Here is a 27,842-nt window from a genome sequence, read left to right as displayed (position 1 = left end):
CTTTAGAGTCCAGTCTTAGGGCTACTTAGCAGTCAATTCGCATTTACCACAAGTCAAACCAGTCTCTGCAACAGCACTTCACATGCAGAATTCTTTCTCCCTTGGTATTTTTATATAATCTTTTCTTATATCCCCCTCCACTGATCTGTGCAATGCCTGCCATACAATCCATGCTCTCCTAATGTCTGTGGCATGAAGGAATGAATAAACAAATGAACAAATAGATTCCAAGTCTTCCCATATTTCAAGGTCATGCCCAAGTCTTTGCTTCTCCATAGCAACATTTTGTAAACTCTGGACCACAACACTCAGCACCTGGCCTGACTTATATTGCACCCACTGTACATTTTTGCCACTAAATGCTAGTCTTGCATTGTCTTCTAATTGTTTCAAGTACACAAATCTTATTTTCCTAACTCAATCATAATGCCATTTCAGGCAGAGGCGGACTCTGGTTGTACAACTCTTACATTCCCTTCAGCACTCAGTGCAGGGTTGGGCACTTGGAGGATTTCAAGTTCTTTTTGAATGGAAATGAATTAGCCCCTTGACAGCTCTTCAAAATCCTTTGGTTCAAACTACTTCAACTACAGCTCCACCCACCCAGGCGGCCCCTGTGAAATTCGTTGCCTATTCTGAAAATTATAACCCAGCCCCTCATGTCCACATGCACCCTTCACCTTAGAAAATAAAATGAAACAAAAAGCTTTCAGAAGCAAAGCACAAAGAAACCAAAGCTGGCTGTTTACTTCGCCAGCGCCAAAAGCTGCTGTGCTCCTCTGACCCACTCCCCAGCACCTACCTGCCACCCCAAACGCTCAGCTAAATCTTGGTGATCCTGGGAGACAATTGTGGGTCCTCTTCGGATGCCCCCCCACCCCCCACCCCAGCTAACACACCCATATGAACACACACACACACACACACACACACATGCTCACATACACAGAGGAGGGGAAGGTATCACAAGATGAAAACATTTCACCTTGTCACGCTCTGGGTGCACAATGGACAGTCTATACCTGGATGAGGCCTCCAATCCAACAACAGTTAACCCTTTCTGTGGCTGCCTGCAGGACTTGGAGCAGGGGGCAGGTGGTGAGATATTGGACAATAAAATCTGTGCCAGGAAGAACTACCTAGCAGACCCCAGAGGGATGAGAAGTAGAACATCAAGGTACATGGATAAAGGGGCGAGAAGGAGAGGGGCAGCAAGGTACACTGGGATAGAAACCCAGAAACTCATTCATAATCCTGTAATCCTGTCCATGACGGACAAGCCATTTCACATCTCCTATCCTTACTTCAGCAATCTAGGGAGGGGGACCAAGGTCTCTTCCATATTGAACACTTTGTTACCCTGCACAGCCACAGCCCGATGGGGAAACTCCAAAATGGTGGTATGAACCTGAAGAATGAGTTCTCTGAGTCACCAGGTGAATCCTGTTAGGCTCGATGTGACTCATAACCTAAATGGGCCTGAAAAGTGCATCATCCACCCCCTAACTCTTCAAGGCAGAAGAACCTTTCCTAGTCTAAATACATTCTCCACCTGCCTGGTAAAGTCCTACTGATCTTGCAAAGTCTTGTATAAAAATGCGACTCCCTGGCCTCTCTCCTGTCCTTACGCCAGTGGTTGGTAAAATGTGATTCGAGGCCTGGAAGCAGCAGCAGCATCACCTGGGAGCTTGCTGGAAGTAGATATTCTTGAGTCTCACCCAGAGCAGGACCTTGGAGGATGGGGTTCAGCACTCTGGGTCTTTACAAGCCCTCTAGATGGTTCTCAGTGTCTTAGGCTTTGCCTGGGTTATGCCCTTACCCCTATCTTTTCTGTTCTTCAAGGTATTTCTCCCTTATGGTAGTATCCTGAGTCTCTTGAGAACAGGCATCAATTACATTTTATTCATCCGTGAAATCCCAAGACCTAGCACAGTGCTTAAAGCATACGCTGATTTACTGAATTAATAAATGAGCAAACCAACTCAGGCTTGACTTCCCAGACTCATCCACCTCTCCTGCCTGCTTTGCTCCTCGGCCACCACCCCCAAATAAGCCGTCATCACCCTGACCCTTGCTTCTAGAAAAGACAATATGGTAAGACGGTTAGATCCCTCACTGGGCAAGTTCATCAGGAGCCAAAGTTGTGCATTCTTGACCTAGTTCTACCTAGAAGCCCATGTTAGCTATCTTTCAGCCTCAGTCGCAGGCTGAAACAAAGTAGAAAATACGAATTTCTTTCTGGCCTGCCTCATGAGGCTATGGTTTTTATCTTTTTAAAAATAATGGAACTCCATGTTCATGGTTAAAAAAAAAAACTTTTTTAAAACTACATGAACCTTGCTGGATCCTAAAGGCAAATGATAACAAATGTAGGAAGAGCCGTCTTCCTCATTTCTGACCTTTCTAAACTCCCCATGGACCTGTATCCTCCTTCCTACCTCTGCTCCTTACTTTGCAAGTTACTGTGATGCCAGACTCTTCATTTGCCTTTACGTGTGAAAGACACCAGACTGACTATAATTCTCAGGTCAGAATCCTTCCTCTCAGAACTCTGTAGAATGTCTTCTAGCATTTAAATAGAAGAGAAAATAGAGGCCAGTCTGATTTTGTTTCTTTGTAGGCAACTTGTTTTATGCCTTTATAATTGAAGATTTTCTTTCTTGATATATTAGGGTTTTTTTTAGAAGGTACCAGGGATTGAAACTGGGACCTTGTACATGTGAAGCTGGCACTCAACCACTGAGCTACACTGGCTCCAAGTATGTTAGTATATTTTAATGGCAAAATGAGTATATTGTGGATCTTTATTTTATCATGGGCCTTCTGGATCTGTAGATGCAGGTTCTTTATAATTCAAGAATGTCCTCTTTAGTTATTCTTCTAGTTAATTTCTTCCATTCAGTGATTTCGGTTTCTTTTTCAGTCTTTCCTGTCATTTTTAGTTTAGATCTCTTATCTCTGTTTTCAACTTCTGTCATTTTTTCCACCACTGTTTTTATCTCTTTCTTTTGCATTCTGAGAGAGGTTATCTTAATTTGTCCTCCATAATACCAACTTATTTTTTTCTAAGTCCCTTTTGTCTTTATAACATTGCCACGGATTTTAAATTCTTCTATCGCACATTTTGTTTCCCTATAATCTTTCTTTACTTTATTTATCCTTCTTTCAGGTGAGTTTGATGTCCTTTCATCTCAGCATGCTCCATCCTTGTTACTTTTTGCTCCTGGTCCACTGTAGATGTGAAGTAGCTTTCTAATATCCTTATTTTGCTTTTGTAGTAAATATTTTTCAGGATATTGTTCTACTTATCTTATTTTGAATATTTTCCCCTAAATCCTTATGTTAGATTCTTTTTCTTTAATTATATTCTATACAGAGGTAGTCTTGGCCTACAGAGAATGTATTAGTCAGCTTTTGGCGTTATCTTCCATCCTTCTTGAAGCTAATCAAAATCTCCACTTGGGGCTACTGTTATCAGCTATAATCTCAGTTCTTAGTAAACAATAAGGTGGTGTGCTAAAAACATGGGAACACATTATGCATACCTCTTTCCAATACCAACATCAGTGACTCAAGTTGGTAGCTGAAATTGGCTATGGTGGGTGTGATTACACCACTGGAATCAGCTAGCATTCCAAAGCAGGGCTTTTTTTTTTAACTATTCCAGAACTCAGACCGTAAACACTTACTGGAACACCACTGACAGTAGACATCCATCTAGTATGGATTTCATGGACTAGATGTGGGGATTGTCCTGCTGGATTCTTTGAAACTCTGTGTCAACCTCAAAACATTACTTGAGGAAAAAACCTTGCACATAAGTCAATGCCTGACTGCCTCTCCTCCCAAACCTCACGCTCCAGTCTTGCCTATTCATTTTCTGAGAACTATAGCCTTTGAGATTATATACAATGATATTAGGGAGCGGACAGTCTCCAGCTGTCTTCGGAAAACTGCCCATGCAGTAGACCTGATGACTGCCTATTTTTCTGGGTGACAGAAACCATGAGTTTCTGAACTTAAGGGGCAGATAGTGTGAAAGGATGGAGTGTCGTCCTGTCTGATTACAGATAGGCAAGCAATTGTATTTTCAATCTAGGCCTGTCAGCCTGTAGTTATAAGAATCTCTTCTCAGATTCTGGCAAGAGATTGAAAGCCTGACTTTGGCTTTGGTGGTGGCTGAGTTTTCATCCTTCTCTATGTTTTCAAAGGTATTTAGATAGGGAGTCAGAAGTGACTTTTCCACTGCAGGGACTGTACATACACCTGAATTCTCTTCCTACCTTCTTTAGTCAACTTCTCATCGTTCTGGCTCAGGTTAAATGCCACTTCTATAGAAAAACTATCCCTGAACTTTGCAAACCAAATTAGAATGCCCTGATTTGTGCCTTTATTAACAAAGGATATTTCTTTGCATTTATTTCATTTCATGATTACATACTTAGGTCACTGAGTTTCACCTCTTCCCCCCACCCCAAAACTAGACAGTAGCCTTTGGCAGGAAAGCTGTGTCTACTTTGCTCACTGTGTATTGCCAGGGCTTGGCACAGCTCCTGACACATGGGGAGACACTCCAAATTATTTTTTAAGTGAATACTGAATGAGAGGTTGGGTCAAAGGCTAGCCAGAAGCCATTTGACTCAGGTGCCTATGACTTTGAGTGATGTGTCTCTGAAATCCTTCCTGCTGCAGAAATACCCTGAGTAAAGGCTCCATAAACATTAGTAAATTGATCTGGGCCTTCATTTCCAGTGCTCTGCACCCATGCTACTCTGGCACCCCCAATACACTGATAGTCCACAGTAGAGGACAAAGCTCTAACTCAGTGGTTATTTCTACATCCCTGTGTGTATGCTCCTGCTCACAATATACCTGCTCCGAGCCTCAAGCCCTGAGTAGTGCACCTATCATGTGTTCCAGCATCTCACCAAGTACAGCTCCCCCAAATCCCCTGACTCTTTGCTAGTTCTTCTGCCCATCTCCTTTCCTCAATGGATTAACTCTAAGTCACCTTCCAAGAAGTGGTTCAAGTTTCACTCCTTCAGAAAGACTGGCTGGATCCTCCTTTTCCTCCCCTCAGTCCCCTGAGTGTGTGCATGCACACACACACACAAGTACTCATTAACTGGTCTTGCTCTCATTTTCCCGGGCATTCTGCTATCAGAGCATTTGGGGAACTGTGTTGCAATGTTTTGCTTTTTTGCCACTCACTCCCACTAGACCAGGAGCTCCAGGGGGAAGGTGCTGTGCTGTGAGTGGGTCTCTTACCACAGCTCAGAGCACAGTGAATGTGCAGTGCCTGTGCCATGTAGCTCCTTAAAGAGAAGAATGGAAATAGCTCTGGTTTGATGTCACAGGTTTAGAGTCCTTAGCCCTTCTTTCCCACTGAGTGTTTGCTCTTGAAAAATGTATTTAATCTGCCCAAGACACATTTGAAAATTGGGTAAAAATCCTACCTCAGGGGCTGTTTTGAGACGTAACTAGAGATTAAATGAGATCATACGTATGAAAGAACATGTTGGATCGACTTAGTAGGTGTTCAAATTCCTTGTGAAATTTGATTTACTTCCATAGTCTACGCCACCGAAACTGTCACTTATTTCAGGGCTACCTTCTCTTAACAGCTCCCAAGTCAAGTCCTGAGGGACAAGAGTTGGAGACCAACCTCCTCCATCTCTTGATGCAATGGGAAGCATGTACATGTAGTTTAATTTGTAGCTACTAACTTGAGTCTTCTGCTCTGGTTGGAATACTGCTTTCTTCTTGTTCTCAGTTTGCCTGATAGATCCAGTTAGGAATCAAGAATCAAGTACCTGCTCTGTCATTTGGAGCTGGGTACCCCTAGGATTGTTCTGCTTCCTCCCTGGCTCTTCCACTGTGCATCTACAGAATAAGGGGGTGGGAAGAGGTGAACCTTGCCCCTTCCCAAGTCTGACATTCTCAAGTACTGACCTGAATTCCCAACTTAACAAACAGAAGTCCTTACAAGGGAGGGCTGGTGTCTTCCCCATCTTTATCAGATTCCACTAGTTCTGCAGCTCCACGGGCAGAAAGCAGAATAAAACTTCTGAGACCAGGCACACTATTTAGTAACCAATTGTTCCAGCTCTAGCTGCACAACTAGTGACCCCTCTGAGACCAGTCATACAACACAACAGCAGGAGCATTGGGTCTTGGCTCCTGGGGAAGAGATCTCTACTGAGCTGGCTGGGCCAGTCCTCACATTCCAGGGTAGGCTCTGGCTTTGGCACAACTGTTGCCTGTATTCCCCAGTGCAGCCAAGGGAAGCACAGGCTTGTAGGGAAAGAGGACGAAACAGAGCCGATGGCCTGAGCTGAGCCCTTTACGGGGCTCATGATTCTTACAATAACCCTCAGAAACAGACAATCCTAGCCTCATTTTACAGATGTGGAAACAAAGGCAGGTCCACAATCGAATTCAAGTTTACATGATTCCAAAGGCCATGCTCTTACTTTTATACCATGATGCCTCCAAAATACAAAGTAATGTCAACTTTTTACCAAAAGCTCACAGATGCCTCTACATCAGGGGTTCTTAATCTTTTTGTTCCATGGACCCCTCTGCCAGTCAGGTGAAAAGCACAGACCCCTTACTAAGTCCACACTATACTGTGCATTATTTAATAAAGATATCACACCCACACCAACATATCTCCACAAGAACAATGTTTTCTTGAATTTCAATTAAGCTCATAGACCACCGATTAAGAACCCCTGCTCCACAAGCATGAGGTCTAAAACCAGTTACCACCAACCTACCACATTACTCAAATTCTCTGTGTATCAGTTTTCTCACCTGCCCTTCATATTCTCTTCACAAGGAATAAAGTAAATAATATATACAGATTAGTGCCAAAATAGGTCAAGTATGGTAGACAGGTAGACAGGTAAGAAGTATCTGTGATCCTATTTCCTGTCCAAGTAGCGAGATCCATGTGATAAAGAAAAGGATGCATCTGTCCTACATCTGGTATATAACAGGTGTTTTAAATTGTTTATCTTATATAATTCTAAGATGTGGCCATTTTGCAGATGAGAAAACTGAAGTGGAAAGATCTGCTAAAATCACAGAGGTAGTTCTGTCTGACTTCAAACACCATTTGCTTTCCATTCAACCCTAATACCACCAATCTTCAAATACCCAGCACTAGTGGTCATTTTCAGTCTGGTCCTTGGCCATGCCATTTGTAGATTGGGGATGGAAATGATAGATTTATCTGAAGGCAATGGGGCTAAATCAAATGATCAAACAGATAATAAATTCCTTAGTCTATCTTTCAAAGCCCTCCAACTTTGACCCCACTTTCTATCCAGTCTTATTTCAAATTCCTTGACTTCTCAAGTATCTGATTCAGCAATTCAGCAAGCACTTTGCTCATTGTTATTTGAACATAAAGTGTAATCTAGCACTTACATATTTATACTTCTGCCACAAAGGAGTTGCTAGGCATACCAGAGGGATAAATGAAGACTAACTCCTTTTTGATATTTCTCTTCTAGCTTCTTGAACTGTCATTGAAACACCAGAATGTTACTGAAGCATGTATACATCTTTGTCCAAATATATACTACACTCCTGAAGGTACGTACCAGTATTGTAGAGCTTCTATGTGCCTCACAGAATGCTATGCCTTGCTTACATGTAGTTTAATTTTTAATTCTAAAGATAACTTTCCTAAACCCCAGACTGAAGTGTTGGTAGCTATGAGGAACTAGTGGTATGTGTAGCAATCAGATGTCGGGGCTCTCATGTGGTGCATATAGGTGTCCTCTGATCAGATCAGCCTACTGCTGCTCAAGCCTGTTCTCAGCTCATTCTCCCTGCACTCCAAAAGCTGTGGCGGGGGTTTCCTATCTCAGCTCTGGAGAGACAGAGCCTCCTCCTGTTTCTCACAGGACCTATCCCATCTGTCCCACTACCTGAAAGTGTACAGGGTCCTGTGTGAAACTAGACTCCTTTCCACCTCCTGAAAACGCCATGCTCATTCCCACCACAATATCTTCCCTGATGCTCTGTACCTACCCAAGACTACCCCACTGTTCAGGGCTCAGTCCAAGTCCCATCTCCCCCTTGAAGCTTTCTCTGACCCATCCACACCTTGGAAATGCTACTGTCCCTGATCCCCCACTACAGTTGAGTTACTCGGCACTTGGCAGCTGTCCACAGCTTCTCCTCCACTGGTTCATGAGTTCTAACGGTGTCTCCCATTTACATGCATACTGAGGGCAGAGAATGACTGCTCTCCTTCTCTTGGGTTCCCTACAGCATCCACCAGGATCTGGTTATAGACATGTATGAGTATCAAATAGCAAATCAATTTTGCTGAATCAAAAGGGTCAAGAAGTTGAGGAGTTTGAATCAAGACATGAATAAGTAGATTAGGCCCAACTTAGATAGCCTTGGGTTTTGCCATTTCCCCTGTGAACAGAAGATCTACTATGGGTGGGCTGGTCTTCAGGATGGGCCAGTTCGACCTTTATTTTCAGGGAAGCACTGCTCCTGACAGATACCACATGTTTGCAAGTAGTAGTACATTCACTGTGGCAATTCTAAATTTGTAGGTCACCTTTGTCCCATCTCTGCTCTGGTGCCAAAGCAATTCTACCCCGTTTTCCACTTCCTCCATCAAACCCAGAACCACATCCTTCTTGAAGTCTTCTCTGACTGCACACCAGCCCTGATCAAGTGAACAGCATAATTCCACTTTGGATTATGTTCCCACTCTGGCTGCAGATTGATGCCTCCCATTTAGGCTATCTATGCCTCTCATATGCTCTCCACTCTCCAAGGGCAAAAGCCACATCTCATACCAGCCCTTTCTCACCTTAGAATGCCAGACTCAATGGCTTACACAAGCCACAGTGCTGAGGCTTCAATAAATATTTGTAGTTCAAAAAACTGATTGTACTCGAACTCCAGAGTGCAAAGCAATGAGCAGAAAGAAGGCCTTCAGGGCTTTCACATCAAATCATCCTTTTTAGCCACCACTATTAATCAATACTTGTTTTAAAAAAAATCAAATAGCAATAGTACACAGACATGGCCACCAACAACAGCAACGAATGTGCCAACTGGCAAGCACCTGAGCACCCCAACTGTTTCCGGTGAACATTCTAGGTCTACCATGAAGGGTCCATTAAATTCAACCTCTCCACTACAGCCTCCACATCTCTTCCACCCCAAGATCAAACCTCAAGCAGCTCCTTTCTGTCAAAAGAACTGAAAATCCTTGTCAGATAGAAGCAATAATGAAGAAATTTCTTTTCACTCAGTTTGGTTAACAGAATTACTTCCTTTTTTTCTTTTTCTAAATTCCTATCCCAAATCCTTCTCTAGGCCCTGAGGGTAAAGTAATCGCAACTTCTAAGAAACGCCTGAATACTGAACCAGTGAGCTCCTAGGTAAGTCAGTGTTCCTAATGAACTTTCGGAAGTCCTCTGGAAAATGTGCAACTTTCCTGGTCCTACCCCAACCCGAATCACAACCTGTGGGCCATGCTCTCTGGTGGATAGGGCGTCTGTCTACCACATGGGAGGTCCGCGGTTCAAACCCCGGGCCTCCTTGACCCATGTGGAGCTGGCCCACACGCAGTGCTGATGAGTGCAAGGAGTGCCGTGCCACGCAGGGGTGTCCCCATGTAGGGGAGCCCCACGCTCAAGGAGCGTGCCCCATAAGGAGAGCCGCCCAGCGCAAAAGAAAGTGCAGCCTGCCCAGGAATGGCGCTGCACACACGGAGAGCTGACACAACAAGATGACGCAACAAAAAGAAACACAGATTCCCGTGCCACGGACAAAAAACATGCAGCAAATGGACAGAGAGCAGACAACGGCGGGGGGTGGAGAGAAATAAATAAAAAATAAATCTTTAAAAAAAAAATGCATGCAAGCCAACGTGTCAGCCTGTTTGCCATTACTGAACAGAAGCTGTGGCAGGATAGACCAGGTGCTGTGGGGTCTGATAGGATACTCCAGGGACCTGGGCACTACCCCATGCCCTTGAGAATCCAATGGGGAAATGACGCCAGCCCCTTATATCCATGAGATCAGTAAAGTATCCATAGCGGGGATTCAGGTATCTGTCTCCTGGACCCAGGAAGCTGTAGCAAAGCCCAGCTCAAGAATATATTCTGGATTTTCCAGAAGCTATCTTTGCCTGTACCATCTCCCTTGTCTTATTTCAATTATTTCACCGAAGAGGGCCAGTCTACAAAAAGATGTGGAGACTCTAATCCTTTTGTTCCTCCCACATTGCTCTCCAGTATTTCTTTACACTTACCTCACCATCTCCTCCTCTCCCCAGCACTCTCCAACTATGGCTCTCCTGTTCTAACTAGGAAGCTTCTCCAGAAGGCATATACCCCAGGGCACCACCTTTCTCATCCCTAACTCTTTCAACCACATCAAACACTTAGCAAAGTGCACTAATCACCAGTGTGTTCGTTTGGATGACTGTTGGGGAACCATTAAAGGGGTTTAAGGAGCTCTGAGCTGTGAGAGAGCAGATTAAAATACCTGGGACACTTCCAGCTCTAGAATCACACAATTTCATAGCTGGATGGGACCTCCCACATCAACACAAACTCTTTCACTTTGTGATGCATCAAGCTAAGGGGTCTAAAGGCAAGGGAACTTGCCTCCCACTGTCAGCTGACAGGTGGCAATCCCAGCCTGTGGCCTGGCTCTCTGGCCTCTCCCTGGAACTTTCCTCGCTGGGTGACTTCCTCTGCTCAGCCTTCTCTCTTTTTCCATTATGGCAAGGCTCACTCATCGCTGAGGAGTGAGGAAGCACTCCTTTGTTAAAGGAGAAGATTGCATGGTTAAGTACCAAAATGAGTGTGGTAGACAAAAAAATGCAACTGGAATTTTCAGAGTCAAGGGCAATGTGCTACGGCATCAACGAGATGTAGTAAGCACTTAATAAATATTTGATGATTGAATGAATTAATGAATCAGTGACTGAAAAGATTGCATGTGGTAAAACTTCATTAACTCTTAGGCTTTAAAGTAGGAACTAGGATTGGGCGACTGCCCCTGAAAGGTAGCCAAAAATACAAAAAGCCATTAACCTAAGTGGTTATTATTCATTTTGTCTAAGAAGTCCTCACAGTGTTGCTTCATATCGCAGAGCTCTAGCACACCTTAAATATTTATTTTTAATATTCTATCTGTACACAATGTCTCTGGTTCATTCATGCAACAAAAAAAATCATTCATAAACAGGTACAAGATTCTGTGGTTTAAAAAAAAAAACCAAATGCTTGGTCCCCTTCTACAAGGAGCTTGTAGCCAGGGAAGGTAAATGATGACAAAGAGCAAAACAGCCTAAGCTCGATGCCAGGCATGTGCTTTAGGCCTCAAGTGCTCTGAGAATGGGAGCCAAGGCACTGAAGCAGGTCCAGAGTGATACTGAGTCTCCAGGAAGGAGGCTGGGTGGTGCTAGATGGCCTAGAAAGTAGACACTTTGGATACAAGGGACCATTTGGGACACCTTCCAGGAGGAAGGCTGTGGCACAGCGAGCTGAGATGTGGAAGTAGGCTGGTGCACATAGAGCCTGGGGTCAGCGAAGAAACTAGTTTGACTGGAGCAGATACCTGTGTGTGTTGCAAAAAATGGAGTTCACTCAGAGAACATTGCAGGAAGCCTGGTGCAGGCTACCTGACAGGGTTGGCCAGGTATCAGGGCAAAGGTAGGAAGCAGGACACAGAACTGTCAGGGAGCAAATGGACTAGGAAGAACTTTCTTAAGGCTAGGAGAATGTAATGGATTTGAGAGGACAGAAGCAATCCAGCTATCAGTTCTCTCAATTAGAAAGGCTAGGAATCGCTCTCCTGAATGTCACTTCAGCCACTGGGGATAGCAGGTAAAGACCTCAGTCCTGGCTCTCTCGCCCCCACCTCCCCTCTCTGTGTGTCACCCTATCTTTTCCCTCCTTTCCTCTTTTTTCACTTTCGAGCACCAATGCACCCCTGAATACAACTTGGAGATCATTTGAGACTTTGAGTCTTAGACATATATGTGGCACAGGAGACATCGCTAATAATTCAACTGATTTTAAAAATGCCTTGAGTTAACTCAAGAGCAGAAAATAACTATTCCCTGACAGTGTTAGAATACAAGGGTTCCCTGTGGGCATTTCTGGTCCTACCAAGGAATTCCTATTCTCTGGGCTATGGTGACAATAATCGCAGGCATCAATTTCTAGAAGGCAACATGGAAATCCTCCCAGAGCTCAATTACAGAAATTAGCTGGTATTAAGTAACCTTCACAAGTCTCTAGACCTGTGAAGTAGTCAGGGTAAGAATCTTTATCCCTATTTCACCGATTAAGTTACTGAGGCTCTGAGAGGTTAAACAACTTGCCTGGGGTCATTTACCTGGGAACATCCAAAGCAGAGCTTGTCCTCAGGTGGGAGGCGCTTCACACTTTACCCCCATCTGGGACCAGGTCTGCCTCCAACTTGTGTTATTTCAAGCACCTCAGCTTCCTTATGGACCCCCTTCTGAATGGGAATAAAATGCTTAGGGGAGAGATGGTGATAGGAAGATTTTTTGAAAAGAACAAAACACCTCATGCACATGAAAGGGAGTATTTTAATGGGGAAAGAGAAGTTGAGTCAAGGAAATATTTTTTTATAAGCTGACAAGAGTTCGGAGACTCAGATCTGCTCACTATCCATCCCTGTACCTCTCCAGCCCTAGAAAACGCAGAAGCCCTCCCCAGCTGGGGTCAGCTCAGCTGGCTCTGCCTCTATGACTCCACCTGGGTCTGCAGATCCTGATCCATCACCAGCTCCTGGGGAGGGTGTGGCTGCTTCTTACCGAAGGACCCTACAAGCATCAGGGCTGCTCCAGAGCGCCACGGGACCCCAGACTTATTTGCTCTGAACTGGATAGGAAGTCAACTGTGGTTCCTAAGCCAAAGTCCATTGAAAAACCCATGCCTCCTCAACCTTGTAGGGTACTCTCTAAGGGGGTAAAAACCCAACTCTGAAAGGAAAATGGCTGGGGTCTGGACCTGTGAAACTTCTAGATGGGAACTGGGCCTCAGCTAGTTCACAAGTTCCCCCCAAAACTTATATTGCCCCAACGTGGTGCATCTACGGGGACATGGGAATCTGGTTGAAGGCCAAGTGAAAATAGAAATGAAAACTCAGAGCCAAGCAAAAGTGCAGGATGACATCTTTCTCCCGCGTGCGTGAAGCCTTCTCTGTGGGCATCTCCTCTCGCACGTTTGGCCGGCCAAAGTGTCTGCAACTTCCAAAAGAGTTTGTGAAACACAGGGGTTGCCTTTAGACATAGCTCTAAACGAAGCCTCAAACACATAACAAGTACAATGGGAGAGCTCCTTACTCAATCCTGGCCCAAAGCATTTTGGGCACCTCACCAGGTTTCATAACATGCCAGAGAATAGAAACAGAATTAGATTTAGTTCTCTTCCTCACAGGAACCTGAGGACTGGGGGGGGGGGGGGGGGGGACATGATGCACTGCGAGGACTCTGAGGATCCCCGTTTTCAGCACAGAACCACTAATTCTCCAGGACAAGAGCAGTCCCGCCGCCCCCCCCTCAGGACTCTTCCATATGGTGGGTCCCTGAGCAAACTCAATAACACCCTCCCGTTTTCTAAAACAATAAAATGCCTTAAAATGCTAATGTGGTAATAATAATTTACCCCATTCTTCTGGCAGGAGTAATACCAAAGCGACTTGAAATGCCATCAGCAAAAAATTATTTATTTCCCATTCCTGAGCAGCGGAGAAAACCGAGTTTCATTGGCTGGGGCAGCCTTCAATAGCTTTCTGGTTTCAATTAAAACTTCAAGTCTCCAAGGGAAAAAGTGGCATTCTGGGAGGCTGAGGCCCAGCCAAGTTTCAGTGTCTCCACGGGAACCCAGGAAGGCTGTCCCATCCATCTAACATACTCTATAGAAGCTTCAGAGCAGAGATTAAAGTGCAACTAAAAATAATGACCAGGATGCAAGAACTCTCTTCTCCTAGACCCACTTTCTGTGCCAGAATAGTATCGATTATGTCCCTAATGGAATGGATAGTCAAGGTAACAACAGAAACAGACTGGAAGAATCCGTGAGAAGTGCCTACCTATCTATTTCTTCTTCAGCAAAATCTTGCCTTCTGCCTCTCCTCACTGGTCATTTCCAACTACTCTCTACAAAGGTTGCAAGCATTTTCATTCTCCCCCAAAGCTCAGGTTATTCACAAAGTAGCTCATCATGAGTTCTGCACAGGACTGGCACCAAGGGGCTATGCTTGCTTCACTGAGGGCCACTCCCGGGCTTCCCCTGGGTGAAGTCAGAACTCCGGGCAGTGCTTTCCTATGTAACATTCTGCTGTTAACATACAAAAGATCATATTACAACCCTTCACTTGCCTAGCCCATTCCTGAACATATAAGGCAGTTGATATTTTCTCCCAAGCTAGAGGTGGCCCCTTCCTAACCCACGGAGCTGCCTCTTAGGCAACTCCTTGTTATGTTCAGTAGAAGCTGTCCCCTCCCCCACTGCCAGTTTGTTTATTCCAGTGACACATCTATTTTCCCTGCTAAGAGAGACAAGTCGGTTTCCCTCCTCTGGCTTGGGATTGCATTCGCTCACCACCTCACCCCCCGCCCCTCCCCAGCTCGGGTTACTTTTGTGGCTAGCAGCTCTCACTGCCTGGCTCTAACACCAGTCCAACTTCCCAAAACTAAGACTTCTTTTTTAATAGGGGGCAGGAGGCTGAGAGAGTTGGGTATAAATAAAGCAGCACTCTCTGGGTACCAGGTCTCCAAATCTGGGGCTGCTCTCCCAACGGTCAGTTCAACCGTACAGTTTGCTTCCTCCTCCTCTGCTCTGTCCCCACACACTCTCCTAGGCAAGCAGAAGCTCAACGACGACGACAACAACAACAACTACAAAACAAAAAAACCCACAACACACAGCACCTTCTACTTCACTCTACAACGTAGGACTCCCACATCTGGGCAGAAGAGAACACTCTTCCCTCCGGGAGTTTAAGGACCAGGAAGTCACAGAATGCTGAAGAAAAGGGAGGGACTGACCTGGGCCGGTAAACTGACTACATTTTAAAGTGCTAAAAACTTTCTCCTCCCTCCCAGGCCCCTGGCCAGTTGGCCCCGCCTCCCCATCCCAGCCAGACAACATTTAAGTGGGGTGTGCATAGGAAACTCTCCCCAGCCGCCCAGGTCTGGTCCCAGTGCTGCAGATGTGGCATGAACAGAACACCCTCCCCTTCCACGTCCCTCTTCTCCAACCCACTCCCCACCGTGCGCACGCGCGTGCGCGCGCACACACAACCACACACACGCTTTGCAAATGAAGATTAGTTTGGAAGAAACAGGCCAGATTAACCTGTGGATTTGGGTTTACCTAAAGGATATGGCCAACCTGCCAGATAGTTCTGGTGACAGCTACTAATGAAATCAGTTTTCAGTACAAATCTCTTAAGAAAAGAAGAAAAACAGGATGAAGAGTGAAGGCATGAAAAAGAAGGAAAACAACGTAAGAGAAAAACAAGTAATAGCAGTATTTCATTAGAGACCAACGGGCTCTAAACAAACTTTAGGAAAAAAGATATGAGGAAAAGGGGGAGGGGGCAGGAAAAGTAGCTGCTGTAGAATCCTAGAATAAACCGCTCCTTTGAAGTTTATGCAAGGATAAAGAGATACACAAACTGCCCATTTAGCATTAAACGTCAACCATGAGATTATCAGGACAGTTTATTTGAAGCGGAAACGAATCGGAAATCCTTCCTTCCACAGTTCTTTTAGACAGATACACCCTCAGAATCCTGCACAGATCCACATAATGAGTAAATGCAGCATCCGTGGGAAATAAGAACTCCCTCCCCACACGCCCAGCACCTCTAGCCTTATCTCCTACTTCCAATTGCAGAACTTTCCGATCTCCAATGAAAATATTTCCACTTGGATCCGATTTCAGAATTGTAAGCTGTGTGTGTGTGGAGGGGGGGAGGAGAGGTGCTTGTAGAGTATTGAGGAGGGGGCTGGAAGACAGCATTTCGACATAACTTTTTTTTTTCAGAGCCAGCATGCTCTACCGATCAGAAATTGCTATTACCCAACAATGCTTCTTCCATCACAAGACACCAAAAACAGCACCACCGTTATCATCACCTTGCTAAAGATCTGTCCAATCTAGTTTACCTGACTTTGTTTCTGTGGAACTTCTCAGACAGTATTTTGGTCAACGGGATAATGGTTTGTAAGACAAAAACAATAAATCGATACTGACGGGCTCCCTTTCCGGAGTGATTTCCAACTGGAAACCACCGAACGGGGAAGTCTGCCGCTAATTCCCAAGCCCACGGCTCTTCTAGAAACACGCACAATGCGTGCTTTAAAAAAAAAAAAAAAAAAGGCATATCCCTGCTTTTAAGGGAATTCCTGCCTTAGCCGTCTCCCAAAACCGGAGAGCACAAGAAAGAGACTCAGATCCATTGATTAAGCTTTTAAGAGAAAGACTAACACACAGCCACAACACAAGCACACACCAACCTTGGCCGGCTGGACCACTTCTTCCCTGTTCTTCCTTCTATTAACGACACGTTAGATTCTGATACATTTCCCCCCCATCCAAAAAAAAAAAAAATCCAACTAGGTTACAATGTAGCTCTCTAGCTCCACTTAACCTGCAAGTTACAAAGAGAGAAAAAAATCCTGTCTCCTTCCCACCCCTTTCCCTGCCCCCTCCCCCTCCCGAGTCCACTCTACCAACACCAAACGCGCCAGCCCCGGCAGCCGGCAGCAGGACCGAGGGAGGGTGCAAAGGGGGTGGGGGTGGGGGGCGATTAGGCGAAACTCAAAAAGCTCTCAACCCTCCAAGCCCAACGCTTCCACCATCGCCGCCACCAGCGGGCCACTCCAATTGAGCCAGCATCGCCGCCCACCCGCGAGCCGGCGGGAATCGCGCCCATCCCCGGCTAGCCTCGCCGGGACCGACCTCGCGCCCCCTCGACCACGACTCCCCCTGTCCGCCTATGCAAAGTCAAAGCCCCGGCGAGGCGACGTTAACTTTTGCATGCAGGGCACACACACCGCCCCCGGCCCCGGCTGGCGGGGGCCCGCGGCGCGGCGGGCGGCTGGGCGCCGGGGCTCCCGGGCCAAGGTCGCTGCGCGTGCTCACCCACGTCCCGGCGGCTCAGCTCCGATGGCCCCGGCACTCGCTCAGATCCCGGCTCCGGTCGCTCGCCCGAGCCCCCAAAGGTGCTGCTGCGGCAACTCCATGGCGATGAGCATCTGTCAAACGGCGAGCCGCGGGCGGGCCGCCCTCGCTCGGGGGACGCTGGGGCCCCCGGGCGCGCGGAGGCGGCGGCGAGCGGCGGGCGCCCCGGCCGGCCCCGCGCTTCCCGCCCGGCGCGGCCGCCTCCGCCGCGCCACCGATTTATGGAGAGAGATATCAAGGGGGAAAATGGCGTCTCCGGAGCCCGAGGAGTCCTGGAGTAATCACATTCACACACACACGCCGCACGCACACACACTCGCACACACTTGCACACAGGCGCGCGGCGAGCACGGCTAATTTTAGCAGGAGCCAAAAAAAAAAAAATTATATATATATATATATTCCCGTCTCTCCGATCAATGCTATTTTTTTCTTTTCTTCAAAGGATGGTTTGGAGGTTTACAAAATGTTGCTGGATTTGGGCTCGCAGGAGGCGGCGCGCGGAAGGCGAGGGCGCTTTTGCTGAGCTGTGCAGTTCGGTCCGCGGCGCCCGGCGGCCCTGCCCGCCCGCTGGTCCGCCCGCGGTCGCTAGTGCTGCCGCCGCCGCCGCCGCCGCCGCTCCATGGCCGCGCCCGCCCCGCACCCCCGCCGCGTCCCCTCGCCGCCCGCCCGCGTCCCCGGCGAGCGCTGGAGTGGGGTCGGGCCCGTGTGCCTGCCTCCCGCGCCCTCTCCCGAGTCCCGGAGTCCTAGTGAAAGGAAGGGGGAGGGCGCGGGCGGGGGAGGGGGAGGATCGGAGCGGCGACGCGGCCGAGCTGAGCGGGGACCGCCACCCCGCGATCGGCCTCGGAGGGGGCGCGGGCGCCCGCACTGCTCTCCCAGGGGGCCGGGGAGCCGCTTCGCCGGCTGGTTCCTGGGGAGACAGGGCCAGGGGCCCGCGAGCGACCTCTCCCCACCGCCACCCCCACTACCCCTCTCTAGGTGAATTTCAGTCAATTGGAGGGTGCAGGGCTCTGGCCGGGGGGAAAAGGAAAACAGTTCGTGGAGAAATCAGGGACCCCTCGGCGCCCCCCGCGCTCCTCCCGCTCCCCAGCGCCCTCGCGGCCCAGTGGCTCCTGCGCGCGGGAGTCAGCCACGGAGACTGGGCGGCCGCGGGGACCGCCGCGGGCTCGGCGCGGGTTCCCGGGCTCAACACTGCCACTATCTGACACAACACGAGCAGTGTTGAGGGGGGAGCTGCGCGCCGAACTGGAAACGTAATAGGCTCTCGAAACTGGGCGCTTTTTTTTTTCCAAACCTGATAATTACATTTCACTTTGGTGGGGGGGGGGTTGTTTTTTGTAATGCTACATGTATGCATTTATGTGCATTTTCTTGTTATTCACAGAACTGGAGACTTGATGGACAGGCAGAGATGACAAACGCATATTCATATATAGTTTCCTCTTCAGCGTGGTGGGAACGAATCAGGTAGAATGTCTTCGGTTCATACAAAACATGGTGGTATTTTAATGGCTTTGACCATTTGCATCTGGGCTGCAAAAAGAGGCTTTTTCGGGGCAACTTGAGGACCCCTGGAGGGACGTGGTTGCAGTATGGGACAATACAGGACAGGACTCGGAAGGTTTGCAAGTGGTTTTGCTTGAAACCTCGCGGTAGAGTTTACTCAGAACTCGCATTCTGAGAGCACTCCTGGCGACCACGTTTTGCATGAGCGCTTTGGGCATTTGGAATAAGCAATGATTCAGAGGTGAAGAGGGTGTGTCTCCCACCGACCACGTCAGCCACTGCCTGCCTGATTTAGCGCAGGTTTAAGTTCTGTCAGGGAACTTCTCACAGTCTTCCCACAGGAGTGCTGCCAAATGGGAAGGAGGGGTACCCCAACTACTTTCTGGTGGGTGTCTCTGGATGCTGTCGGGTCTGATTCTGAACAGGTAATAGTTCAACTCCTCTCTGCCCAAGCGGCCTCACTCTTTTTTTTTAGAGAAATGTTCTAATTGGCAACAGTATTTTAAAATTTTTCCTCTGTTACTCTTCACTGAAAAACAGTGGTTGGAGCAATGCTTCAATAAGTCTTCTGCTAGACTTTATGTTAGAGTATTGCTAGTACTGGAAAAGTTATGCTTAATTAGGAAAAAAAAACAGCAGGGATTATAAATTGATAATATGAAATCAAGATCAAGACACAAAATACCAATGTCAAAACAACCATTTTCTTTAATCAGATGGTATTTTTCCATTTGCTTGTGCACCCAGATTTGTGAAATCATAGATCAAAACCCAAAGAGAAATAAGAAAGAATGTGGACCATTTCCTACACTTTCCAAATGGAGAAAGTGAGGCCCAGAAATCAAAGAATTTGCTGCGGGTCCTACAGCTGGCTGGTATCAGCAGAGCCAGAATGAAAGCTTGTGGCCCAAGTCCTTTCTGGTCTATCACCTACGCATATTTACAGGGTTTTCCTTCCTGTATGTGTTTCTTTGAAGAGCAGCACAGAGAAGCACCGGCCTTATTAAAAATTCACCATAATAGATCATAAGTAAGTCTATAGAATAATAGACTTTTAGCGCAGTAAAAGTTCACCTGGGAGATCACCTAGTCGAACCCCGTCATCTTAAACTGAGGAAACGGGAGAAAGAGATTAAATGGACTGCCGGGGCTCACTCCCTTATAGCAAAGCCAAGAATTGATGCCATATTCCCCACTTCTCATCCAATGTTCCATCCTTACATATGGCCTATCTTTAGATAATGAGAGGTAAGAGGAGGGAAGGAAAGGCTGGATCCTCTTACTTGTTATAACATGTATATGTATAAAATATATGATAATTTTATATGTTTATATATAATTTCAGTATATAATAGGTAAGGGTTCCTGAAAAACAAAAGCCTGACCCCTGAACAATGTGTCTGTTGATAGAGTGGGAACTGTATTCAATCCTAGTTGAATGTCAGAGGAATTCTTCTCATCACTCAGTACAGGGTTTTTGGTGTCTGAGAACCAAACCCTGAAACACAGAAAGTCTGAAGCTATTAATGGAGCTGGCCTGAGAATTTAAGGTCTGTTTTTCTCAAGACACTAAGACCCTTGAGAAAATAGAGTAGGATCTGAGCAGCTGACAGTATACCACACACATCTTTTTTTTTTAAGATTAAAAAAAAAATGTATTTCTCTCCCCTTCCCCCTGACCCAGTTGTTCTCTGTGTCCATTTGCTGTGTGTTCTTCTGTGTCCACTTCTATTCTTGTCAGCGGCACTGGGAATCTGTGTTTCTTTTTTTGTTGCATCATCTTTGCTGCATCAGCTCTCCGTGTGTGCAGTGCCACTCCCAGGCAGGCTGAAGTTTCTTTCACGCTGGGCGGCTCTCCTTATGGGGCGCACTCCTTTTGCATGGGGCTCCCCTATGCAGGGGACACCTCTGCATGCACGGTACTCCTTGCGTGCATCAGCGTTGCACGTGGACCAGCTCATCACATGGTTCAGGAGGCCCTGGGTTTGAACTCCCATATGGTAGGTGGACACTCTATCCGTTGAGCCAAGTCTGCTTCCCAACACATACATCTCTTCGTCCTACACAATCTTCAATGTCAGGGTCACACAGTCATCCAGCACATAATTAAATTGCAATGGACTTTGTGCCGGACTCCATGCTAGAGACTGGAGAGACAAACATGATTAAGACACAGAATTTACAGCCTAGAGGGAGAGATTGGCATGCAAACTTGTAATTACAACTCAGTATGTAAATATCACAAAGGAGATGTTTCCAAGTACATGGAGCACAGAGGCGGGAGAGGTGGGAAGAGAGTAGGGTCAGAAATCACATCCTCTGTAGAATGGCCACGGATTTATTGCCTATTTGTATTTATCACACACATTTCCTTTTCTCCTTTGCACACAAACTTTTTTTCTCTAAAGTGTCTTTTTCCAAACAAAGATAAAACCTGTGAGAGCTGGACTGCGCCTTGCTTGCCCAATGCCAATAAATGTGGGAGAGAGAAAAGTTCCTCTGATATCACCAAAAAGGTGACTTGCTGCCAACTGGGCTGTTGCTCTGTGCTCTGGGCCGCCATGTGACTAACCTGTGAAATGGCCATAAATGATGCTGCCCTGGTCTCTTGCCTCAGGCCCTATGCCTGATACACCGCAGGGATCTGCAAGATGACCATGCCCTAGGGACTTGAGGGCCACATAAGAGACATACGCACAACTCAAGTTGTGTTTCAAAATATAAGCAAGGATAGGTCATGGCGTTTTCACACTTCTGGTGCTAAGGTAGAGAAAAATAAGATGAAACCATTCATTCTGCCCTCAGAAAATAAGAAATTGAGACAAGGAGTATAATCAAATGCTCAGAGCCAGCCACCTTCCATGTCCTAGGTTCGAATGCAGCATTGCTTCTCCCCCTTTGGGGAAATGAGGTAGTGTGATCTAATGCAGTGCCCCTCAATACTTCTAGTGAATCAGAATTACAGGCAGGAATTAGTGGTGCCTGTGTCACAGGCATCTGTGTTTTCTAAAGAAATGCACTAGTTGATCCTAATGTGCAATTTGCATTGAGAATCACAGATCCAATTCAAAAGACATGACCTCACAATATGATCAGGATACTTAGCAACCTTCTATTTCTTAATATTAATAAAAAGGTGTCCTAACCACAGGAGATGATGCCTACGATGAACTATGTAGTGATTAGTCCATATTTGAAGTTTGAGAGCAATTCTGGAAATACATAAATTGAGAGTGTGATGCCAGATGCAATAGAAAGATCACAGATTGGGTCATGGAGGATACAAAAGAGTCCCTGCGGGACAGTGAGAGCATCTCAAGAACAGTCAGAGGTGGCATTTGAAAGTTGTCTTTAAATATAAGAGAGTTGGCAGCAGAGGACAGAGATTAGTTTGCTTGACTTTTTGGGAAGTCACAACAAGCCCCAAACAGCTGAGGTTACGGAAGGCAGATCTCAGCTCAAAATAACAGAAAACACTGTGATTAGACCTTAGGTGATAGCAGATCATCTTAAATAGTTGTAAGCTCCCTGTCTTGAAAAGTATTCCAGAAAAGATTAAGTGCCTTATTTTTCTACTTCACCCCAACCACAGACTGTGAACTTCTTGAGGTCAAAGGTTTTGCATTGTATCTCTGTATCTCTACTAGATTACACTGTATGCAAAATCCAGTATATACCCACGAAGGATGGGTGGAAAGTCAAAAATATTTAACAACCAGTGTGACATTGGGCCAACCCATTAGTATGCTCACTGACAGAGGACTCTGTTTTTCCAGGGTCCAAGTTGTTGGAACCTGTAAAGGTTCAGAAGAGGCAGGTGATAAGCTGGAGGGAATAGTGGTGAGTCTGGAGCAGCAGTTATTTAAGAATTCTAATATTTTAGCAACCATCATAATACCCTTGCATGCTGGATGGATTCAGGGTACAGTATACAGATAACAAATGCAGGCTTGGATCCTAGTTCTGATCTGCCAGTCACTGACTGGGTACAGCTGAGTTCATTATTTTAGTCTCCCGTACCCCAGTGTCCTCATCTATAAACTTAAGATCAAAAATCTTTGCCCTAAGGTATCAATCATCATAAGGCTTCTAGGAAATACCAGATATAAAATTACTTTGTGAAGTTAAATAATTCTATTCAAATGATGGCTTTGATTACTTAAATATGATGCAGAAATGTAAATGACTCCCTTCAGATGCTGCTGAATTCTATAACCTCTGAGATTCACATCACATCTTTCTCTTTCTAGGAAGTGAAAAGATAATTTCCACTCCTGATTATCCCCACCCGAACCCCACTTTGGAAAGGGCTATTCTCTCCAATTCCTTCCCCTGATGCTACTGTGGTTACTAAGCAACTAGGAGCAAGCAGGAGCAAAATATAATTGTCCCAGGAAGGGAATCCCAGGTCTGACAATGACTGCATTGTAGTTTTGGAGCCTTTCCCTTCTAGCTGCAAGAAATTCACTAAAGGAAGCTTTCTTGGCACATGGTTTCTTGTGAGGCTCTTCCAAGAGAGTGACTTTCAGTGCTTGAAAGACAACAAGGTGGAGCAAGGAAGATCCTTCTGGGTTTTCATTTTCTGGCTCCTTGGCAGTCTTTTGTCTCTGACTTCTCTGCAGAAAGATTTGGAATGCACTCAGTTCCTAACTGAGCCTTAGGAGCCCCGCTCTGCAGAATTTATGTTTATATCACTCTGTATGGCACAGGAGCCAAAGGAGATTTCAGAGAAAAATCACAGAAAGATGGAGACTCTTCATTCCCCCTCAGGATCTCACTCAGACAAAGGGAGGCACTGAAAGGTGTTGTAGGGAAATGCCTGTTTAAATATAGGGGCATTTATTGAAGAAGAACCAGGACCACTCATGGAAGGCTGACACAGGAGGATACAGCCAGCCTCATGGGAACTGGGAAGTTTCCAGGCATCTCTCTCTCTTTCTCCCCTCCCCCCACAGGCCGACTCCAACTCAGGCCTCTTTTCGTATTTATCTGTCCCATCCTCTCAGAAATAATTTCACTCTGCAAGATTCTTGGTTTTGCTTCTTTGTACCATTGACTTACATCTGATTTTGGCTTCCTCAACCCTCTACGACAACCCTCAACTACTAGTGGCAAGCTTTTCTGTGATTCCCTTTCCTCACAGAAAAAAAATCTGATGGTTTTCAAATGCCATACCCTGAGGTTGATGGCCCACTACATGCATAGCCCACCAGCCTCAAGAACTTTGATAGCAGGATGGTGGAGAATGTACCTACCATGGGGCAGAAGCTGGGCTGGCACTCTCCATATGTTTAGAGTGAGGAGCAAAACCTGTCAGCAAAGTGAAGTGATTCTGATTCAAGGTCATCTTGCAATGTGGGAAGAGCTTGGGCTTTGAAGCTAGGCAGGGTTGGGCTTGACTCACCCTGAGGCAAACTAGGCAAGCTTCAGCTACTTCAAAAATGAGCTCTTTAGGGTTTTGATGTGGACTACATGCAGTTACATGAGATAATGTACAAAAAGCACCTATGTGGCCAAGATTACGCTAGATGCTGTGAGCCTACGGGAGATACATAGCATATTTTTGTTCAGCAAACTTTCATTGAGGATCTACTATGTATTTTGTTTGCACTTTGCTCTAAGAATGTAAAACTATTAAGATATGTTCTTCATGCTTGAGAACTTCCAGCTTAAAAAAAGAAACTCATGTATTATTAGAACTATAATGATTACCATTCTACCTCCTTCATTTCGTAGTGGTTGATCCTGCAGAATGGAGTGGTTAAGTGACTTGCCCAAGACAGCGAACTGTTAATAGCAGGAGATAACTAGAATCCAGTTAGCCAGAACCTGACTTCTCTTTACACAGATATTCCCTGCCCTCATGCAGCTTGTAATCAATTTGGCAGGCAACATGTGAACTAATAAAGGAAAAATATGATAGATAATATGAAGTTATGCCTACAACCAAGGAATATGAGAATGCAGAAAGGATTCTCTTACAGGAAAAAGGTTGAATGAGATGATCTTTAAGGGGCTGAAAGGCTGTATGATGCTATGTAGGAAACAAAGCCAGGGATAGACAGTGGCACATGGAGTGCCGTTGCAGAGTCCTTCCCTCTCTACACAGCTGCCAGGCCTTGGTTAGACACTCTGCAGAACAATTCAGACTAAGAAAATGAGAAGAAGTAGGAGGTTCTGCAAATACGTACTACAAAGAGCCTTCAAAACAGGGATATCTGTGTATGCTCTATTTGGGAAAACAATTTAGCATGTACTTTTGTAATTATCCATCTTCATTCTGAATTGTGGCCCAAAGGAAAGAAAATAGAGTTGAATGCTTTACATTTAGGCTGATATTCCCTCAGCATTTACTCAAGTTTTATAACAATTGAATATAAGATGTTTTAGAAGAAAGGAGTAAGTGTTTTCTTAAAATGTTAAGTATAAGTGCTATGGATATATTCCAAAAGCTAATCTCAAATTCACGTTAATTAACTGTGTAAACAACTTACTAGGATAATATCAAATGTCATGGCATTTAGTTAATTTTAATTAAAAAAAATAACACTTTAAAAATATATTCTGAGAGGTTAAGAATCAACTCTAAGTATCAAATTATATATGAGGTATTTCTGAAAAGAGTTGGTAAATTTTTGTGAAGCAAAATCAATTATTGTACTGTCATGAATTCTTAGTGAAAGATGTATAATTCATCCACCCATCTATCTATCCATCCATTCATCCATCCATTTTCTAAGGCATTGGGTTCAGGGTACAATAAGAGGCGCTGTGAGATATACAAAGGGTATGATACCATCCTAGCCCGTGAGACACCTTCAATCCAGACAGGAGCTTACAATCTTTACTTCCAGGTGTGCAGAGAAGTTCATTAAAGATGATTCTGCGTTCAGTTAGAAAAGATAACCAAGTACAATAACTCATAACTTTACTTACCCAGATGCTCAATTAATTTTACCACGGTTATCTACTTCTGGACATCTCTGATGGTATTATAAGTAGTGTAGTTCTCTCAATCATAATATTGTCTGTAATCAATCTGTATTATATATTATTTAAAATGAGAAGAGGGTGGCGGACTTGGCCCAGTGGTTAGGCCGTCCGTTTACCACATGGGAGGTCCGCGGTTCAAACCCCGGGCCTCCTTGACCCGTTTGAAGCTGGCCCATGCGCAGTGCTGATGCGCGCAAGGAGTGCCCTGCCATGCAGGGGTGTGCCACGCAAGGAGTGAAACCCGTAAGGAGAGCCACCCAGTGCAAAAGAAAGTGCAGCCTGCTGAAGAATGGCACCGCGCACACGGAGAACTGACACAACAAGATGGCATAACAGAAAGAAACACAGATTCCCATGCTGTTGACAACAACAGAAGCGGACAAAGAAGATGAAGCCAATAGACACAGAGAACAGACAACCAGGGTGGGGTGGGAGGGCAGAGAAATAAATAAATAAATAAATAAATAAATCTTTAATAAAATAAAATGAGAAGAAACTGGTGTGCAAAATGAATGCATATCAGGCCTGAAACTTTCTTCAACCAGTGAAATTGCATGTGTGTGTATTTACATTTTCATCCCAGCTCTCACTTTCTCTATAGTTAATTGCTTCTCTCTGATCAATGAGATAATGTATTTAAACACCAAGCACTGTGTCTGATATAGACTACAGCAAATGGGCAAGAGGAATGGTTTCCACATCATCTTGCTCACCTAGATTGTCTTTCTCTCACTCCTCTATGAACTATTATTTTCTTAGGTCTTTCAAAATTATATATGGTGATCCATCAGCCATTGGAGATTATTACCATCTGTATCCATTGCTTTCATCACAGAGAAGCTTGTGTATAGTCACAGAGACCATAATGCAATATTCTCAAGTCAAATACACCCAAGTTGGAAAGAACAAAACAGTAGTGAAATGATCCAATAAATATATTTCAATTGTTTTTAACCTTGGCACATATGATAAAATATTGGCTCTTTTTAAAATAAGAGTACCTCCCTATAAAAGTGGTAACAGGGCATTTTTCTCTGGTAGGGAACACAAAACTGATAAAAGGCAATTATATTTCTTATCTCAGGTTCATGTATTCATTGGTTGTGGCAGGGGAGGTGTGAAAAGGTGCTATATCTTTTCAGAAGATAGGGCCTAGTGCTATATCTTTCCAGAAGGTGTGGCAGACAATGGGGGTAGAGCCCCTTGAAAGCAGTGGTTCAGCCAGATAGGCCGGGCAAGCTTTCCACAGTGATCAATGTTTAATCATGACTGAGATAAAGGGTCAAAGAAAAAGTAGTGGATGTCCAAATAGGTGGACAGAATATGGCATAGTGAAAGCCAGGGCACACAACTCTGCAGCTAGCATCTGGGACGTCTGTTCATAGCCCTGGGAGGAGAAGCAGATTGTAAAAGTGAGACAGGGACATGGGTAGGGGTACAAGGTGAGTCAAGTCATTGGAAATGGTGGTTATAATAGGGATTAAAGGAAAAGTGGAGTCCTATGAACCCATCATAGAGAAGAAATGACCAAGAAAATGTCCCTGCTCTTAAACTCAAGTGGAGGGACTCTTGAGGTCACAATGGAGTCACCTTAGAAAAATGGGTCAGGTTTGCTGACCAGTCAGCAATAGACAATCTGGTAGATCACAGGAAATGAAATATTCAGCACAGAGGTCTATTAGGCCACTCCAGCCTGACTTTACAATGACTGAGTTCTAAGTTTCATCTGTGGGTTTAAGGGGACTATTTAAATTCTTTCTTAAATCAAATTGATTTGGCACCCAGAGTGGGATTGAACTTTTATGTGGAGATCAACGTATCTATTATATAGGAGTAAGGAAGAAACCAGCAGAAGAATTGAGGTGTTAGAGTAGTTGTTGCCAGAAAAATGGCTGTATACATTGTAAATACAATTTCTTTTATATTAGTAAACAGCTTCTATTCAAGGTCCAGCTTTTAGTTAGGAAAATCTGTTACCTCAAAAAAAAAAAAAAATCGGATTATCATATCAATGATATAAATGCAAGTGTTCTTTATGACCAGTGTATTCAAAGTGATTCAGGGCAGGAAACAGCCTCTTTGCTTTAATGATTTCAAAATATTTCAGTGTTTTCAAAATAT

At 45.3% G+C, this 27,842-nt stretch overlaps 1 protein-coding gene across 1 annotated transcript in view; it reads right to left on the bottom strand.

Moving 5' to 3' along the window:
- SETBP1 (SET binding protein 1) overlaps positions 1 to 17,353 on the bottom strand; it is a 382,254-nt gene extending 364,901 nt beyond the window's left edge. Inside the window, exon 1 of the mRNA XM_058277610.2 lies at positions 17,184 to 17,353. The gene's annotated coding sequence lies outside the window, so the exon portion shown is untranslated. The remainder of the gene's footprint in view (positions 1 to 17,183) is intronic.
- Between the last annotated feature and the right edge of the window lie 10,489 nt (positions 17,354 to 27,842).

Source organism: Dasypus novemcinctus, chromosome 16 (genome assembly GCF_030445035.2).
Source record: "Dasypus novemcinctus isolate mDasNov1 chromosome 16, mDasNov1.1.hap2, whole genome shotgun sequence".
In the NCBI taxonomy this organism is placed as follows: Eukaryota; Metazoa; Chordata; class Mammalia; order Cingulata; family Dasypodidae; genus Dasypus; species Dasypus novemcinctus.
Note: the sequence above shows the minus strand (reverse complement) of the source record. Positions and strands in the feature narration are given on the sequence as shown.